At 40.1% G+C, this 18508-nt stretch overlaps 1 protein-coding gene and 1 long non-coding RNA gene across 13 annotated transcripts in view; one reads left to right on the top strand and one right to left on the bottom strand.

Moving 5' to 3' along the window:
* The window catches only part of ANKS1B (ankyrin repeat and sterile alpha motif domain containing 1B), a 421823-nt gene that overhangs the window by 242302 nt on the left and 161013 nt on the right, over positions 1 to 18508 (top strand). The window lies entirely within an intron of this gene.
* Positions 1347 to 13970, bottom strand: LOC143838190 (uncharacterized). Its single transcript, XR_013231292.1, has 4 exons — positions 13886 to 13970; positions 12468 to 12539; positions 6658 to 6715; positions 1347 to 2212 (listed from the first exon to the last, which is right to left on the bottom strand). It is a non-coding gene; the product is annotated as an uncharacterized LOC143838190 (long non-coding RNA).

Raw genomic sequence — 18508 nt, 5'->3', positions numbered from 1 at the left:
TCATGAGTAAAGTTTTTTTTGGTTTTCTTTATCCTACCCATTCTTACATACCTCCAGCCTACTTTTCGATGATTGGACTACTCCCTCTCCCTCCCTGCCCTGATGATGTGGTTTCATTTTTGAATTTTTAAAAGAACAAAAGGCAGTGTAATATTGATATATTGCTGTAATGATCAGTGAAGCAGATTATATGAGATATAAAGAAAAGGGAATATCTCCACAAGGGAAGAGGCTAGAGACTTTTTTAAAAATCTGGGAATTCAGAGAACCTTCATTACAAGAATATATTGATAAAACCACCAAGAAAAAATAAAAATGATGTCACCAATGACAACTAGACACTCTCTTGAAAATCATATTTAAGGCATGTGCAGAAGAAAATAGACTTCACAACTGTGAAAATGTACAGGAAGGGCAGATTTATGAATGAACCATGCCCAAACCAGCTCTAATGCTTGTAGATAAGCTGCTAAGAAAATCAGGAGTAAATCAAGTATGCAGAAAAGCCCACATATTTCTCCAATGTTGCATTTAGCTTAGCTGTTGTATTACAACTGCACCAATTTTTTTTTAATGATAGTGACAGCATGACTGTCTTTACAATCCTGTCATATACCAGGATGCTGTCTGAAATACTGCTTCTATCAGCCCTCTCTCCCTTAGGAGAAGTATTTCTGGGCTCATTTCAGGGTGCAGATAGAAAGGCAGACAAGAAAGTTGAACTCCATGTGTAGAAAGCCTTCTGTACATGGAAATGTTGCACTGAGTCCAAGCCATTATCTTATCTATGATGAATATGGGTAATTCACCTTGGAATTCACGACTGTTTTCAGCAGGTCATGTGCAAGATTTAAAAATGAATGTTGAAATAGTCTGTGTGAAACAGCATCATAAATGTGCTGCTATGCAAAACCATTCCCTTTCAGTCCAGGCAAAAACTCAACCTTATCTTCAAACATCTTTAAAGGATGACTTTTTGGTTCTGTCCTTGTCTTATTAGTGTTTGTGGTATATGTTACTGGATATTTTCACTTGGTTTTTTCCTCTTCAATAATCGTTTCAGTATTACAGTGTAAGTCTGTACTTTTGTACCTAAGAAAAGTTGCATCTTTTGAAACAGTGAATTATACAGAAGTTACAGAAATCCATATTTTGCTATTTTTCCCCTAGAGAACTCTAATACTGTAGTTCTGCTGTTGCTATTCTCATAAGCCTGAGAAAATATAGAAACAAAGTGTTTCAGCTGTTTCTGATAACCAAAACACATATATTCCACAATAAAAATATTGTTTTCTAGTTAGATCCAAGAATTGGTTCCTTTTAAAGTAGAAAATTCGTTCCTTTTTAGTTATTTATTGTATAAAATTATGCACAATGGTTTTGGAGAACTTTCCATAGATGTGAATATTAAAATGGCTGGAATTAGACATCCACATTTAATGAAATTTAATCAGTTACATAATTTATTGCAAGAAGATTTTTGGTATATGCAGTTAATAAGACATCCAGTGAGTATAGAACTGTTCAAACAATAGCAAAGTAAACGTAAACGACTCAATTCTTGACATTCATATGTTCAGTGGAATGTCTAAACAGAGTTCCATGTGTATACTATTATACCTGTGTAAGCTTTATAGGAACAGTTAGGTACCCTTCTTCAAGCAGGATTTGAATCATGTAAAAGAGTACATATGTATGTTGCATGTGGCTGTATTCAGACCTTCACTGTCAGAGGTGGATCCTGCTACTATGATCTTACTTGTACTTTTTGTATATTCATTGTGAATTTGTTTTTGCATGAACAGAATTTAGATTGTGAAAAAATGTCCAAAGCTTGAAAGCTACATTCCACTATAGTCTGGTGACAAATGGGGAGGAGGGGAGAAGAATAAATGTTGTACAATGCTTGCTTCATAGAGTTGTTCTCAATTATAATACAACTGCTTTTAAAAGGTATTGAAACTTTTTTGTGTAATCTTTGACTAGCAGACATCTTTATTAAAACACAGAACCAGGTTATATCTGTAGAAAATGAGGTTTTCAGGGAACCAGTAGTACATCAGAAACCATCTAGAGCAGTGGTCCCCAACCACCGGTCCGTAGATCAGTTAGTACCAGGCCGCGGCTCCTCCTCGTCCTTCTCCCCGGCTGCTGCCATGGGGCTGCCCTGCCAGTCTGCCACCGACATCCTATCTGTGTGAAGTGTGGTTTTCTGCAGTGACAGCAACCAAAACAAAACAATGGAGTAGACTGGACATAAGCAACACGCTTCGGTTGTCATTGTCTCCCATCACTCCCAGATGGGATTGTCTCGTTGCAGAGAAACAAGCTCAGGGCTCCCATTGATTTGTCATCGCAAATTAAAATTTTCATTAAAATAAAATGTTATTTATATTCGTTTTTGTGGCGTATCTGTATCTTATTTTGAAGGGATGTTTAAACATTACCATAGCGACCAGAGTCAGAGAGCGTTAGGGCAGTGGGCAAGAGGAAAGGAGTAGACTACCCCCGCCAGGTCTCAGTAAAATTGTCAAGCGTTGACCGGTCCCCGGTGATAAAAAGGTTGGGAACCACTGATCTAGAGGCAGGAATGTGCCAAGAGGCAGGTTGATAGGCAAGGAGAAGATTCTCTTTATGTGAGAAAGATTCTTTTTCTATTGAAACTTTCTATTTGCCATAACCCTGCACTTGAATATCTCAATTCATCCTTTTGTTCCTTCTCTATTCCCCCTTTTCATTCTGTTTGATATTTTTGTGCCTACTTTGTTATTTCTGTTATGTGTTAAAATTAGAATACACTTTCACAATGATAATTAATTACCTAAGAAAATATGTAAATGAATGGTATTATCCAAATAATATATATAAATATATATAAGGTAAGGTAAAGGTATCCCCTGTGCAAGCACCGAATCATGTCTGACCCTTGGGGTGACACTCTCCAGAGTTTTCATGGCAGACTCAATACAGAGTGGCCTTGCCAGTGCCTTCCTCAGTCATTACCGTTTTACCCCCCGCAAGCTGGGTACTCATTTTACCGATCTCGGAAGGATGGAAGGCTGAGCCAGCTTGAGCCAGCTGCTGGGATCGAACTCCCAGCCTCATGGGCAGACAGCATTTCTGCTGCTTACCACTTTGCGCCATAAATAAATAAAAAACATATAGGTAGATCAAGATTCAGTATACCAGGTAACTAAGCCTTTATTTGCTTAAAAGCAGAACAAATTCAGTTACAGTTGAATCAGAACCAGAACCTAGCTTCTGAATTTTAATGATTTGATTTCACTCCCTTCAGTGGTCTGCCAGATGTACTTGATCTTATCCAAAAGGCCAAAAAGCATTAGTCTGCTAACTAATACTCTCTGAGATCCTGGACTCAGCATTCATGATGACTGAAAGGTTTGCTTTTGTTATATGAAAGTTGTTCAAAATTACAGCCGCTTTGCTTCAATAAAGCAAAGTAATAATCAAGCCAAAGTCACAGCAGCATGATGTTGAACTGGATATATATTTCCTCTCCCCTTGCCCACTAATCCCTTTTTGAAACACAAAAGATTCTCCCAGAATAATCTTTGAGCTATTGTTACACTGTTGAAAGATTTTATTGAATTCTTTAAGAGACTTCATTTGTTTCATCCAGGACTAGGATTTCTATTTCTGTACTTCACAGTCTTTAATGTTCTTATAATTTAAAGGAACAGTTAGCAAATTGCTTTCAGAGATAACCACATGTCACTCAGAGTGTGATATTTTCTATTTTTGCTGTCTATATTTTTGCTGCCTTTTTCATATCCACAAGCCTCAATCAGATTCATGCCGATTGGTATCCCTGTTCAATTGTCTGTTTTCTAGGGTGAGTTCATTACAACCAGGTATAGAATAGTAAGTACCACCACTGATCAATATTCAAACTGATAGGCTAAGGATCTTCATTTTCACATTAATCATTTCAAAAGATGAATGAAATACATTCATATATCAATAATTCAGATATATATAAGAACACTTCAAATCTTTAAATACATTCTCTCCATTCTCCTGTAAAGAAGCAGAGCAATTGATGTTTGTATATGACAAAGTATAGGCAGACTGTTCTCACGCATATGTGCAATGCTCCAAATTACTTTTTCATTATGTTGCTAAGGAACTGAATATGTGTGCTATCTTGACTTTTTTTTCTTGATAAGGCTGAGTGGCAAATATGATATACAGATCTGCTTTATAGCTTGTAGGATAGGTAGAGTGGTTATGCATCATAAATTCATTTTGAGATAATAAAAAAGGCAAATTCCAAGTGTTTAGTTTGCTTCCTGAGCACGTCACCAGCTGATACAAATTAAAGGAAAGGCTGAATGAAACAAAGTAATTCCTTTCTATTTTATCCCTACATGATGTTCATGGTAGCCTCCAAAAACTGAAAAAATGGTAATTCTAGAAAGACATTTCTTCTGTTGCTGTTCCCCTTACCCTGCCACCACATTCATCATCCCTTGAACACTGGTAATGGACACATGTTTGCTCATTGTTCATTGTGGGATTATTGCTGCCATCTTTTTAATGAACTTTGCTAAGCATATCAAACTTGTTGCTCCAGGAATGAGTCAAATAATTCAATACTGAATTTCACTACATTTTTTAAATCAGATTGTTTGACCCTTGAGTTTTCAAAATATATTTGTGGCATGTGACTGTTTATACTTATACTGAGCCCTGATAGACTTACATTTTCCTTAGTCTGTAAAGTCTTTCAAAAATAGCATATACTATTTCTAATTGAAGGCTGAAATTCTACTTGAGCCCATAGCATTTTTCACAAATCTGCACTGCCATCCCCTCCCACTAAATCTTGGCTTTCATTGTGGCTTAGAGTCAAAGGAAAGTGGGTGAGGGAAAGTTCTTTTAATGAAAACTGATGTAGTGCCCTAGAGAAAAGCAGAAAGGAAGTAAATTATGCACTTTGAAAATATTTGAAATATTCTGCTGATGGACAAACAGTTTAAGTAAAAATTCATTTTATGTAGCACTGCTTAAGAAACTAAAGAGACATGATGTTCTGTGAAAAATTCTGTTTGATGCCAGTTTTTCTGGGTGGCATTTTAATTCAGTTAATATATTTCATTTTCTGATAAAATTGATATAAATTATGCAAATACTTTAGTAAATGTAGCAATTCACCTTCTTGCATTTTTAGACTACAAGAAAGATAAAATCATAATAGAGATGTAATGGGACTTCATTGCAATGGCTACTACAGATCCTGCCCTGATTTATTTGTCCTTCCCTGAATTATACTTCTAAGAAATTTAAGAAAAATACCGGCTTCAGTCACTTGACACAGGGCTCCAGCCCTTCCCCCAGTGGACCAGCTAGTCTTGGAGATGGCTGGCGCAAAGCAGGAGCAGACTCAGTGCAGCAGAGGTGGCACCAAGCATGGGCAGGAAGCCTGCAATCCTACTGCTGATGGGCAGGATTAGGGCAAGAGGAGAGTGGCCGGCAGGGGATGGGAAGGGCAGCTGGGCTGTTAGTGGACTCTGCAAGGCCACCCACTGCACAGTAATTCCCAAGGCGGGGGAGTCTGGGTAAGGGCTGCATGGCAAGGAGGCAGGTGGCACGGCATTGTGGACTTCCTAGCCCCCAGTAGTGCTGAGGAGACGGGCAGAGGTGGCAGGCAGGCTTCCCAGGCCCTGGTAGCAGCAAGGGGGCTGGTGGCAGCAGTGCAGCCTCAGCAGAGAAGGCAGACAGCCTTCCAAGGCTGAATCAACAGCAAGGAGGCAAGCATGGCCTCGGTGGTGTGCAAGCCCTCTGATTAGCCCTTGGGGAAGGGCCCTTCCCCCTCGAGGGCCAGTCAGAATGCTCCCGCTTACTGGGCTGGCACTTCTTCCATAAAGAAGAAGTTGGAATGAGATGTGGCAAGGGGCGGGACAGCCTTCCTAATTGGCTGTTCATTGGATGGATGGTCAATCAGGGATGGAACAGGTGGGACAGCCTACCTGATTGGTAGGTGATGAGTCCCAACTCCTCCCAGCACCGTCTTCACATTTTATTTATATGTTCAGATAAGCTTTGATGTGCACTCACACTTCCTCAGAAAGCTTGAACTTTGGTCTTAAAGGTGCCACTAGGTTCAAACTTCGTTCAGTTGCTTCAGACCAACATGGCTACCTAGTTTAATGAAAATTATGCACAGCTGCTACACAGTAAGAAGGTACAAGAGGCCCTATCAATTTTGTGATCTGGAAATGACCTTGGATTCCTTCACTGAAAAATCTGATGCTTGCTAGAAATGACTCATTAAATGCTCAGCATGGTCTCTTTTACTGGTTTCAAACGGAATATAAAAACTTAACTTTCCTAATTTAACATCTTAATGAAAACATGGACTTCTTTCTAATAACAGCATGTTCTTTTTCCTTATGGACAAGGGACATTTGTCCTTTTTGAAGAGCAAGCATTTTTCCTCCCTCTCTCTCTTTTTTGAGTACCCTTATGCTATGAGAAATTTAATTTGGCTTACGAACCTGCTGATTAAAAGCAATTTTAAGCCATGACAATAAAAACTGAATATTTTAGAGTCTATTGTAGTGCCTGAAGAATACTATTTTTATACATTGTGTGGCCACAAGATATTCATTTAATGAGCTAATATATGTTTCTTACCCTCTTCCATTATCTCCAAATAAATGGTCCATTCCTGGAAATGTCAATTCTGAAGGTTCTGTTTTTCAACACAAAAATAACATGACAGATTGCCTAATCAGTTATCATAAATCTCATTGTTTGAAGAGTGAGTTTCCCTTGAAGGGTTCAGCATGGGATGTTTCTTTTAGAAAGCAGAAAAGCAAACTAAAAGCAAATGTAGATAAGCTAGAAAACAGCCTCCCTTTACAGCCCACAATCCATCATACAATAAACTGATAAACTCTAAATGGTTTGTTGCTATAGGCAACCACTTATACTGCCTACAGAATGTTTGAGGAATTCTGAATAAAGTATCTGCACTTTATCTTTTTAACTCTTTAGAGTTAGCATTTTGTAGACAAAAACACAAGGAGCTTCACTGATTTTTAACAGAAAATTGAAAAACAAACCCCACATAATACTTTTTGTGCTTGGAGTAGGGACCGGACCATGGAGGGAGGGACTACATAGTCGCATTGCTCTGGGAAGAATCAGGCCATAACTTTATTGATTACAGGTTCCTCAGATCTTGGTGCAGCATAGACTGGGGACAGTGAGTGTGGTTTACAGCTCAGCAACTGTCAACATCTTCCCCAACCCACCTGTAAGGGTAACCCAAGGACAGAGGGCTGGGATTAGGGCTGGAAGTGGTGGAAACCACTATTCTTAGCCATCAACATTCTCCTGGGAATTTGGCCAATATTTCAGCCCTGAGGTTGGCTATCCTGTCCCTTATCTACCACAGATTCCCCTATTGGTCATTTGGGCAGCCCCCATCCCAGATAGCCTGCTGGTTTTTCACACCATGTGAAAATGTTTCAGAAGGTGCCAGCCTCTCACACAAAAGGCAGATGGAACCACCACGATGTACGTAGTGCAACCTGTCATCTAATTGTTGTAATTCCTCTCTGCTCTCCTTTATTCCCTTTCCATCCTTGGATTTGCCTTTGTTTATCTCATTGCCTCCATGAATCAAGGAGAAGACAACCACATATTCACCACTAAAATTTTCTTCTGAACCTTACTGGACAAGTGGAGCACATGTGTGTTGCTGGAGTCATTGTACATGAGTGCACTGAGATCACCATCACTGTTTGCATTGTCCTGACATTCAAGAGCAAGGCAGAGCCAAATAGCACCCCCCCCCCCAACCTTCATCTGAGCTGATATTGTGAGCTTTACTCCACTAGGACTAGTGAATCTACCCATCAGCTTTCCTAACCAGCATCACCTCTACACTGTCTGAATTCATTTTCAGCTTTTTCACCCTTTACTGCATGAATATGGTGTCCAAATACTACTTCAAGGAAGACAGAGTTGTTTCTGGAGACTTAGATTGTTTCCAATGGGAAGCAAAAACATGAGTCTGCCATGGCAATAGCTGTGACTGACACGGGAACTGCATCCACCAAACACACCTTGAAAGTTTCATCTACCAGTTTATCTGAAACAAAAACTAGGATTTCATGTCACATGCATTGTACAGGTCCTCTATACAGTTATGCATAGTAATTTTAAAACCCACTTTTTAAAGCCAGTCATCTTATCTTCAAAATTTCCTTTTAGGTATAGTGTAGTTTTTAAAGCAGCCTCAAGTAAAGCTCTTTATTGTATTCTAACCTGGATGCGATGTGAACATGACTTTTTTTAAAATACCAGCTATAACTGGCATAACATATTTTAAAAGAAAAGCATGAGGTAACTGAGGTGGGAATCAAATAGTGAATGAGGCAAGTAATATTTTAAAGTTGTCATCTTGCAAAATCAAGTGAAATTTTTTTCCAGCTATGTCATTTTTTAATTCCTATTTTGACAATTTTTGTCAAACTTTTGACAAATCCAGTAAGTTTCCACAACTTCTCTGACATTTTTGTATTTTGTAATATTTTATGTTTATATTCCTTGCATTGTTTGGTGATTATTGTGTGGGACTAGGGTCATGGAGACCCAGGTTCAGGTCCCCTTTCTGCCATGGAAACTTGTTGGTCAGCCACATGCTCTCATCCTAACCTACCACACAGGGCTGTTATGAGGGGAAAATAGAGGATAGGATAATGAAATTGGCTACTTTGGGGAGGAAAGCAGAATTAAAAAATGAAGTAAAAATATTCTCTCTGTAATTTATTCTTATTAATTCTGGTTTATAGTTTATATCTCATTCTTCAGTTAGCTTAAATAATGTATGTTTACTCCCTTTGGTTATTTAGAGAGTGTTTTTGAGACTGGCAATAACATAGCTAAGTTATATCTTTATTCAGTTCTTTGATCTTTCTTTCTCTTCATAGCCCCTAGGTTTTTCTTGTTCCAAACCTGATAAAATTACATAAAATACAGTCTCCTGAAGTAAAATTACTTAAAATATCCTTCAAAGCATCACAGGGGGTGAATTGTGCAGATATATAAAAATGCCTGCTTGACTAATAAATCTGAATATCTTGAAAGTTCACACAAACATAAGGTGTGTATGATTAGAATTCAGATAAATTTGAAGTACTTCCAGGTTTTCAATCCTAGGCTTTTCTAGTTTTCTACAAGAATGTAAATGCTTTTTCACATGTTCATTAAAATTATTCAAATACACTCCCACACAGCATTTAATCTAAAATAGTTTTAATTGAGTAATTAACAAATAATGTAAATCACTGTGGAATGGGTGGACAGATTCTGCACTGGTATGCATATCCTAGGGTTGGAGAGTTTATACATCCAATATGTTACTGCATTATTTAAAGCAACATGAGGGAATAATATGATACCAATGCAGTTCAGTTGTCTCGTTGGTGACCCACTGGATGTATCATCAAAATAGATTCCTCCCCCCCCCCCAACCCCTACATCAGGCCAATGCCAGTGTAATTCTCTTGGAGGAAATAGACACACAATCCAATGAACTAATGAAGTATATTCCCTTTTCTAAGAAACGCAAAGAGATACTTTCAGTGCCAGATCCATGATAATTTAAACAAAATTGGAATGGATGGAAAGTAATTTAGTTCCATTGGTTGTTTTGGATTTTCCAGGCTGTGTGGCCGTGCTCTGGTAGTTTTAGACCCTGATGTTTTGCCAGTAACTCTGGCTGGCATCTTTAGAAGTAGGATATTACAAGGCAGGAATCTCTTTATGCCAATTGACTCCAGCCGTGAAAAACTTCAATTAGGTTCCATGTTTCTGCGTGTATTTGGGAGGGGGAGCTCCCATGTCATCTTCAATTTATAGAAGAACAATAGTTTATTCACAAGATGTCAGTGATTGTACTCCATGTTGTCTAAAAAGAGCATATGCTAAACAAAATAGCAGCATATAGATTAGGAAGGCTACTCCAAACATAATCATCACTGCTCAAATTTAAGCAGCAGTAGCAGCGACTACCTAGGGACAAGGGAAGTTAATATTAAATTACAGGTCTCGCTATATAACCTACTATATACTACAAATGCAGCTAATGAATATATACATATGGGCTTGTCTGGGCATTCTATTGTCCACATCTTTTCAGGCTTAAATCCTTTAGATTTTCCCTGATGGTTCTCCCAGGTTCCTTTGCAACAGTTGACACCATTATTGGACTATGAAAAGATAAAAAATGGCTACCAGAAGTACTTCAAAACATATGGAGGTTAAACTATGCATGTGAAAAAGGAACCAGTGGAATATTTGCCCATTTTCACATGAGTTATTTGCCATAGGTTTCATGCTATTGGGACATGAGATTTCCCTAGCTTTTTTCTGAGCTTTCCCAAACCTGCTTTGTTGCAGTTTTTGCTGTGTGGATGTTAAAATTTGGATTTTCCTGGTCTCACAACCCCTGGCTACTATTTTCTCTGCCCTGTCCCAGTGGTGGCTTCACTCATCATCAGCAAGGCTTGTGTGTGTTTTTTTTAATGGCAATTGAATATTGTTCTATCATATGACAACAATATTAAGAAGTTTGAGTCCAGTAGAACCTTTAAGACCAACCAAGTTTCATTCAAGGTATAAGCTTTTCTGTGCATGCACACTTCTTCAGAAGCTTCTTCATACATGCACACAAAAACTTATATCTTTAATAAATGTTGGTTTTATGGCTGCCGCTGAATTCAGACTCTGCTGCTTCAGATTAACATGGCTAACCACCTGTAACTATAGCTACATGTGTATTAAGTTTTCTGAATCACAGCTGTCTTCTTTTAAAAAATAGTTCTGGCTCCTTATTTTGCAGAGATACAAATTCAGAGAACCTTGTATTTTATCTATTACTAGGAGCAAAGCCCATTTTAAAAATGGGCCAAAGAACAGTGGAGGAAGAGCAGAGGATGGAAGGGCCACCAGTCACCATCATCCTGATATGGAGTGTGGCCAGGCAGCCTCCCTTGAGCTCCCAGGAAGTGGGGGGATTAGCCAGTCTCCCTCACAGTGTTGGGAGGAGGGGGGAAAGTGACAGGTGCATGGTGGAGCACAGCCAGCTTGCTGTCTGGGGAGGTGTGGGGGAGAACAGCAGGTGTGCTGTGGAGCACAGCCAGACTGCGTCCTTCAGTGTTTGGGGAGGCAGAGTAAGGAGAGTGGCAGGTGCACAGCAGAGCATGTCCAGCCAGTGTCTTTCGCTGTCTGGATAGGTGGGGGAGAGCAGAAGCATGTGGCAGAACATAAGCAGCAGTGTCCCTTGCTGTTTGGGGAGGTGGGTGGGCAGGGTAGGAGAGCAGATGTGTGATGGAGTGCACACAGTGAAGTATGCCCACTTGGGCTCCCTCACTCTCCCAGTGTCCAGGAGAACAGAGGGGAGGGATTTTGTGGCGCAGGGTGGTAAGGCAGCTGACATGCTGTCTGAAACTCTGACCATGAAGCTGGGAGTTCGATCCCAGCAGCCGGCTCAAGGTCGACTCAGCCTTCCATCCTTCCGAGGTCGGTAAAATGAGTACCCAGCTTGCTCTGGGGTAAAACGGTAATGACTGGGGAAGGGAATGGCAAACCACCCTTTTATTGAGTCTACCAAGAAAATGCTAGAGGGCGTCACCCAAAGGGGGATACCTTTACCTTTAATGGCATAAGAGTACACCGTCCAACGTGGCCATTTTTCCTAGTGAACTATTTTCTGTTACTATTTTCTGGAACTCAGCTGTCATCTCAGGAGATCTTCAGCTACCACCTAGTGGTTGGCAACCCTAGATAGCAACCTCATGCCTGTCTGGGAAAACTCATTACTGTGCAATTTGTTCAACTTTTCCTGGGCTACAGGCCAGAGTGTACAATTTATGCAACTTGGCTAGATCTGGCAGAGGCTGCCATACAAGGAGAAAACTCTCTGGAGCTTCTGCCTGGATCTCATTGGGTCATTCTGCCTGCTCCTATTGGGTCTCATGGGGGGCGGGGGGGTGCCAGTTTATTACAACAGTAGCTTTAACAGCCAATCTGCCCCTGCAATTTATGATACAACACACCATTGCTTTCAGCATTCCCCCCCCCCAGCTTGACACCTCACTGTAGTATTAGAAGTGATCCACACTAAAAAAAATGTGCATAAAACATGGAACACAGAGAAGTAAAGGATGGGAGGAGAGAGGGTTTGGTTCCCCTCACCTGTGTGTGCCTGTTCTGCCTGTCTTTTTTCCCCTGTTGAGTTTAATAGCAGCTGGTAGGTATGTTATTAAGAAAAATAGTGTAGGGAAAAAAAGCATTAAATCCATCACCCTCTGCTGCTTAAAAAAAAAGACATTGAGCAATCTCAGTTTTAATTTGGCTTTAAATCTGTCTATTTGTACACTATCAATTCTAGTGCACATACATCAGAGAAAAAATAGCATGGCAGATACTACCTGGAATTCAAGGGGACAGTATGTATCCTCTGTCTGACTCCATCCCTCCACTCAGCAAGCAGTGCTGCCTGTCTGTATGCCATAGCAGGAGAGAGGGTAGAATAACAAACCAACAGTCACTAGTGCAATACAGACAGAAATGCCATTCGTACAAAGTATACTTTAAAAAAAAATCAGTACAATCCTCTTTAGAAATGAGATCTGCATCTAACTCTGCTGACTGACAAACATCCTTGTAGGTAACAATATCTGTTGATACTCTTCTTTCTTCCTCTAACCTTTCAGAATAAATAGGCAGATCTGAAGATATCAGAATATCACAAATGACCAGGGTGTAAACTGCACAAAGCTTTTATTCCAATCCCAGGTCGATTCACTGATTGGTTCAAAATTGAGAAAGGAGTTCGGCAAGGCTGTATACTGTCGCCTTGCCTATTTAACTTGTATGCAGAGCACATCATGAGAAATGCGGGATTAGAGGAGTCACAAATTGGGATCAAGATTGCAGGGAGAAATATCAACAACCTCAGATATGCAAATGATACCACTCTAATGGCAGAAAGTGAAGAGGAACTAAAGAGCCTGTTGATGCGGGTGAAGGAGGAGAGTGCAAAAGTTGGCTTGAAACTCAACATCAAGAAAACAAAGATCATGGGATTCGGCCCTCTCCATTCCTGGCAAATAGATGGGGAAGAAAAGGAGATAGTGACAGATTTTATTTTCCTGGGCTCCAAGATCATTGCAGATGGGGACTGCAGCAAAGAAATTAAAAGACGCTTGCTCCTGGGGAGGAAAGCTATGGCAAATCTAGACAGCATCCTAAAAAGCAGAGACATCACCCTGCCAACAAAAGTGCATCTAGTCAAGGCTATGGTCTTCCCAGTTGCAATGTATGGCTGCGAAAGTTGGACCATAAGGAAGGCCAAGCGTCAAAGAATTGAGGCTTTTGAACTCTGGTGCTGGAGAAGACCCTTGCGAGTCCCTTGGACTACAAGGCGAACAAACCGGTCAGTCCTAGAGGAGATCAGCCCTGACTGCTCCTTAGAAGGCCAGATCCTGAAGATGAAACTCAAATACTTAGTCCACCTCATGAGAAGGAAGGACTCCATGGAGAAAAGCCTAATGCTGGGAGCAATCGAGGGCAAAAGAAGAAGGGGACGACAGAGAATGAGGTGGCTGGATGGAGTCACTGAAGCTGTAGGTGCAAACTTAAATGGACTCCGGGGAATGGTAGAGGACAGGAAGGCCTGGAGGATCATTGTCCATGGGGTCACGATGGGTTGGACAAGACTTCGCACCTAACAACAACAAGGTTGATTCAGTTCCTTCCCTCTACCCAGAATGCGATTTCTGTTTTGATTTTGGGCGATTTTAATTTTCCCTCTGCACCAAGGAGGATTGATCCAGAGTCACCCTACCATTTCTTCGCCATATCCAGGAGTCCTTTTAATCCTCGATATTGGAATATTGCGGTTCAGAAAGCATGAGAAAGCACTCCCTCCGTGGTAGAGCAGTTCTGATGGCCAGCTGACTCCATGGTAGAGCAGTTCTGATTGGCCAGCTGACTCCGTGATACAGAAGCTCTGATTGGCCAAACCTGCGAAGCCAGCCAAGGCTGTTAGCTTTTCTTAAAGAGGAAGCCCTGTTGTCTTCAAGCCCCCCCTCCCCCCCAAAAGAAAGAAATAGGCTCTGTCTGGGCTTGGCTCCCCCCCCTTCTGAGTTTTCCCAATCAAGTGCAGAACACTTTTCTGTTTCATTGGGGGGGGGGCGGGAGAAGAGGAAGACCCAAGTTCAAATCGATCTGAATTCAGCAGGATCCACACCGAAAAAAACAAAGTAAGTGCAGAATCAGCCCAGGATTTGGGGGACAGCCTTCCAGTGGCTGATCTCCTTTCTTCAGGACCGAACACGAGGGTTGCTGTGAGGAAACAGCAGTTGCATTCCTACCATCTCCATTGTTGTGTTCCACATGGTCCAATTTTCTTTCCCACTCTATTCAACATCTTTATGCACCCTCTAGTCCAGCTTGCCATCAATATGCAGATGACACCCAGCTCTTCCTCTTGATGGGCAGCCACTCTGCCGCCCCCCCCCCCTCCAGAAAGTTTTGACAGTTGTTTGGAAGCAATGATGGTCTGGCTCAACCTCTCCAAGACAGAGGTCCTGTGGTTTGGTAGGACAGGGACGGATCTGGAAGCTTATTTACCCACCCTGGATGAGGTGCAACTGAAGATGTTGCATTCCACCAGGAATTTTGGGGTGATTCTGGAGACCTTTCAATGGAGGCCCAGGTCACCAAGGTAGCCCAATTGAGATTTTTCCACATTCACCAAACATGGCTACTAGTGCCCTATCTATCCTAAGAACACCTTGTCACAGAGATCCATGCAATGGTAATCTCCAGACTAGATTTCTTTAATTTGCTCTACACAGGCATTCCCTTATCCTTGCCTCAGAAACTTCAGCTAGTGCAAAATGCAGCTTCTAGGCTTCTCATTGGAATACCATGGAGAGCCCATATCTAGCTGGTGCTGAGGCAGCTGTATTGGTTGTCAAGTTTAACCTTCTGGATCAAGTTTAACCTTCAAGGCCATCTGTGGTCTGGGACCAATGTATATGAGGGACCATTTTATTCTCTATGCCCCCCGCAGGACTTTGCACAGGTACAAATAGGCTGGTGATCCCTGGCCTTTGTGAGGTTTGCCTGGCCTCAACCAAGGCTAGGGCCTTTTTGGTCCTGGCCCTTGCCTGGTGGAATGAACTACTGGAAGATCTGTGGGCCCAGTCAGAGCTTCTTCAGTTCTGCATAGCCTGTAAGACAGAACTCTTCCACCAGGCATTCAGTTGAGGCCAGATTGAGGAAGATCTGGCCCCTCTCTGGTGCCTTTGGTGCTTCTTTCTGTATATGGTTTATATCTTCTGGGCACATATGGCAGAATTCTGGTGGCTTGGTAAGGGAGGGAAGGTTTTAGAGGAGGGAGGGTTGTGGTGGGTGGAAGGGGATTTTTATAGTTGTTGATTTTACTGTTTCAATTCATGTTGTAAGTTGCTGTGGGCCAAGGGTGCTAGAAACAGAAGCATAAAATGCTAACAAATAAATAATTTATTTTGCAGTTTAGATTAATTATATTGATTAAGCAGATATTTTTGGTTCAGGCTTTGATTACTATACAAGTGCATATTCCTACTAATTAAGGATTGTTATATAATTGTAATTGGGGATATGATAACTGTAGGCATATGATAACTGTATCTGGTCATCCTTGGGTTTATGTTTTATGAGCAGAAAATGACATAAGAACTTTCTCACAAATCTGAGAGGAATTCCTTGTGGTCAGTGATGACATGCTTAGAAAATTAGCAAAAGAATATTTTTCATTGATACTTGTCAGTTATTAAAAAGCTGGCAAGATAAACAAAATAATAAAGTATTTCAGAGACTTCTAGACTTTGCTCATTGCTGTGTGTATTATGTGTATGTGTCAAAAAGGATGTATCTGTTTCTGACTGTGAATCTTCAGTAGATTAATTTTAACTCATCACATCACATTGGCTAGTAGTGCCAATATTTGTATAGCTAACATGAGTGAGAGAAACAAGGACTTTGACTTTTCCTCACATTTACTTATTCCACATGTGTTTACAGCCATTATGTTATTTCTTGTCCTACAGGTATTTCTAACATGATATATCTTGGTCATCCAGGCTGTCTTTTTAGGCATAATCTTATGAACTAATCCATTAGGAATATTTATATATACTGGAGTTCAGATGAGAGAAAAGATTAGCTTTATCACTGCCATATGGTATGGTCAAGTTGTACTATTACCCTCCTTTGATTTGTAATTGGTGTTTACAAAATGACATAAAATCAGTGCAGTGAAGAAAAGTTCCACTAGGTGGGTCTGGTGTGCTTCTAAGAAGTGTAAAGAATTAGTGTCATATAGCTGTTGCTATTGTGTTATGTGTCAGCAAGGTTCATATTATAATCTCAACCTGAATATTCCCTTAAGTGTTTCATTCTTAAATTTGTTGATGTTAAAGAAAGTATTTAATTCATCTACTGATATTGTTCCCTCTGTGGCCTTTGCTTGAAGCTTGTGTAATCGTTGGGGCATATATGCATGTAGAATTTAAATTGCTTAATATTATCATTTAAGTTAAATGGAAGCAAAGTTCTGGATAATACTATTTGAACTTAATTTTATAAAAGCTGCTTGGCTTTTATTTTGATTATTATGTATTCTGTTATACAAATGGCATTATTTCCTTTCAAAAGAGTGTCTCAATGCTAATTAGCTAACTCAGACATTGCCAAACTCTTTCTTTTGACCACAGGGTAAATTTAAACCTTTGGTGTAAATTAATATAATAGATGTCAAGTAATAGTTACCAGATTGCATCATTAAACATTTTAACTAGTGAATCTTCCATAGCTATGGTTGCTTTTCACTGATATTCTGTGGAAGGAAATTGTATATTTTAATATAAAGTTTTTAATCCACTTAAATAATGTTTTTAGAACACTTATATGACATACTTGAAACAAATGCTTTATGTTTAGACATCACCATGGAGTCTGCTGATTCCTGTGAAAAAAATTGTTTCCTGTGAAAAAATCTGTTTAACTTCAAAGTTCTTTTTAAGCCTTAGTGATACAGTATCTATTTCCAAATTCTGAACTTATGACACCTTACAAGAAAATAAGGAATATTTGGAGATGTCCTGTTTAACCACTATTTCTAGTTTGCTCAAAGTATACAAGTTCTTACTCAAAGAACTTGTCCATAGTCAGACATCATTCTGGATCACAGTTGTTAAGGAAAGATAGTCGTGGCAAGCAGCTGTACAAAACTTACTTTAAAAACTACCAGGGATTTCTAAAAAACAAAATAATGTACCTTGCAACCAAATTCTATATCCTAAATGTACTTGAAAAACTGAATAACTATTGTCAATTTTCTCTGACAAATCTGTCTTGAATCCTTCTTTCTCAACTCCCTCCCCTTTCTTATTTATAGACTAAAAGTACAATTGGATGTTGTCATGTACTACTTTAAAGCTGGGGGCGGTAGCCATATTCCAGTAAGTTACTGAACTAAAAATGATATACTGGTTCTAATTTGCTCACCATGAAGCACCAGCACCTTATAGTTTCATAACTAATATTACTGGACTTTGATTTTAAAAAAATGACTTGAGGATGGAATTCAGTTTAAATTTTCTGTATCTTTAGTCAAGCTGAAGAAATATCTATTGTTAAAAGAGATGCTTGATTACAAGCAGAAATGTTCTCCCCTATAGTCAAACTAAAGTTCTTTATCATCCAATGTCATTAACATATAGAATCATAGAATCATAGAATAATAGAGTTGGAAGGTACCTCCTGGGTCATCTATTCCAACCCCTTGCACTATGCAGGACACTTACAACCCTATCATTCATCCATTGTAATATGCCACCCTCCTGAACCTTCACAGAATCAGCCCCACTATGAGATGGCTGTTTAAAAATTTCCAAAGATGGAGAACCCACCACCTCCCGTGGAAGCCGGTTCCACTGAGAAACCACTCTGTCAGGAACTTCTTCCGGATGTTTAGATGGAATTTCTTTTGAATTAATTTCATCACATTCATTCTGGTTGGCCCATTGGGGGCTAGAGAAAACAACTCTGTTCCGTCCTCTACATGGCAGCCTTTTAAATACTTGAAGATCCCCTCTCAGTTGTCTCCTCTCCAGGCTAAACAGACCAAGCTCCCCCAACCTTTCCTCATACATCTCCAAACCCCTCACAATCTTTGTTGCCCTCCTCTGGACATCGTTCTTCAACTGTGGTGCCCCAAATTGAACACAATATTCTAACTGAGGCCGAACCAAAGCAGAGTAAAGTGGTACCATCATCTCCCATGATTTGGACATGATATAGCCCAAAATTCCATTTGCCTTTTTAGCCACCGAGTCACACTGCTGACTCATGTTCAATGTATGGTCTACTAAGACTCCTAGATCAAACATGCTACTGCCAAGAGAAGTCTCCCCCA

This window comes from Paroedura picta, chromosome 5, assembly GCF_049243985.1.
Source record: "Paroedura picta isolate Pp20150507F chromosome 5, Ppicta_v3.0, whole genome shotgun sequence".
Lineage (NCBI taxonomy): Eukaryota > Metazoa > Chordata > Lepidosauria > Squamata > Gekkonidae > Paroedura > Paroedura picta.
The sequence above is the reverse complement of the archived record's forward strand: the minus strand, read 5'-3'. Positions and strand labels throughout refer to the sequence as shown.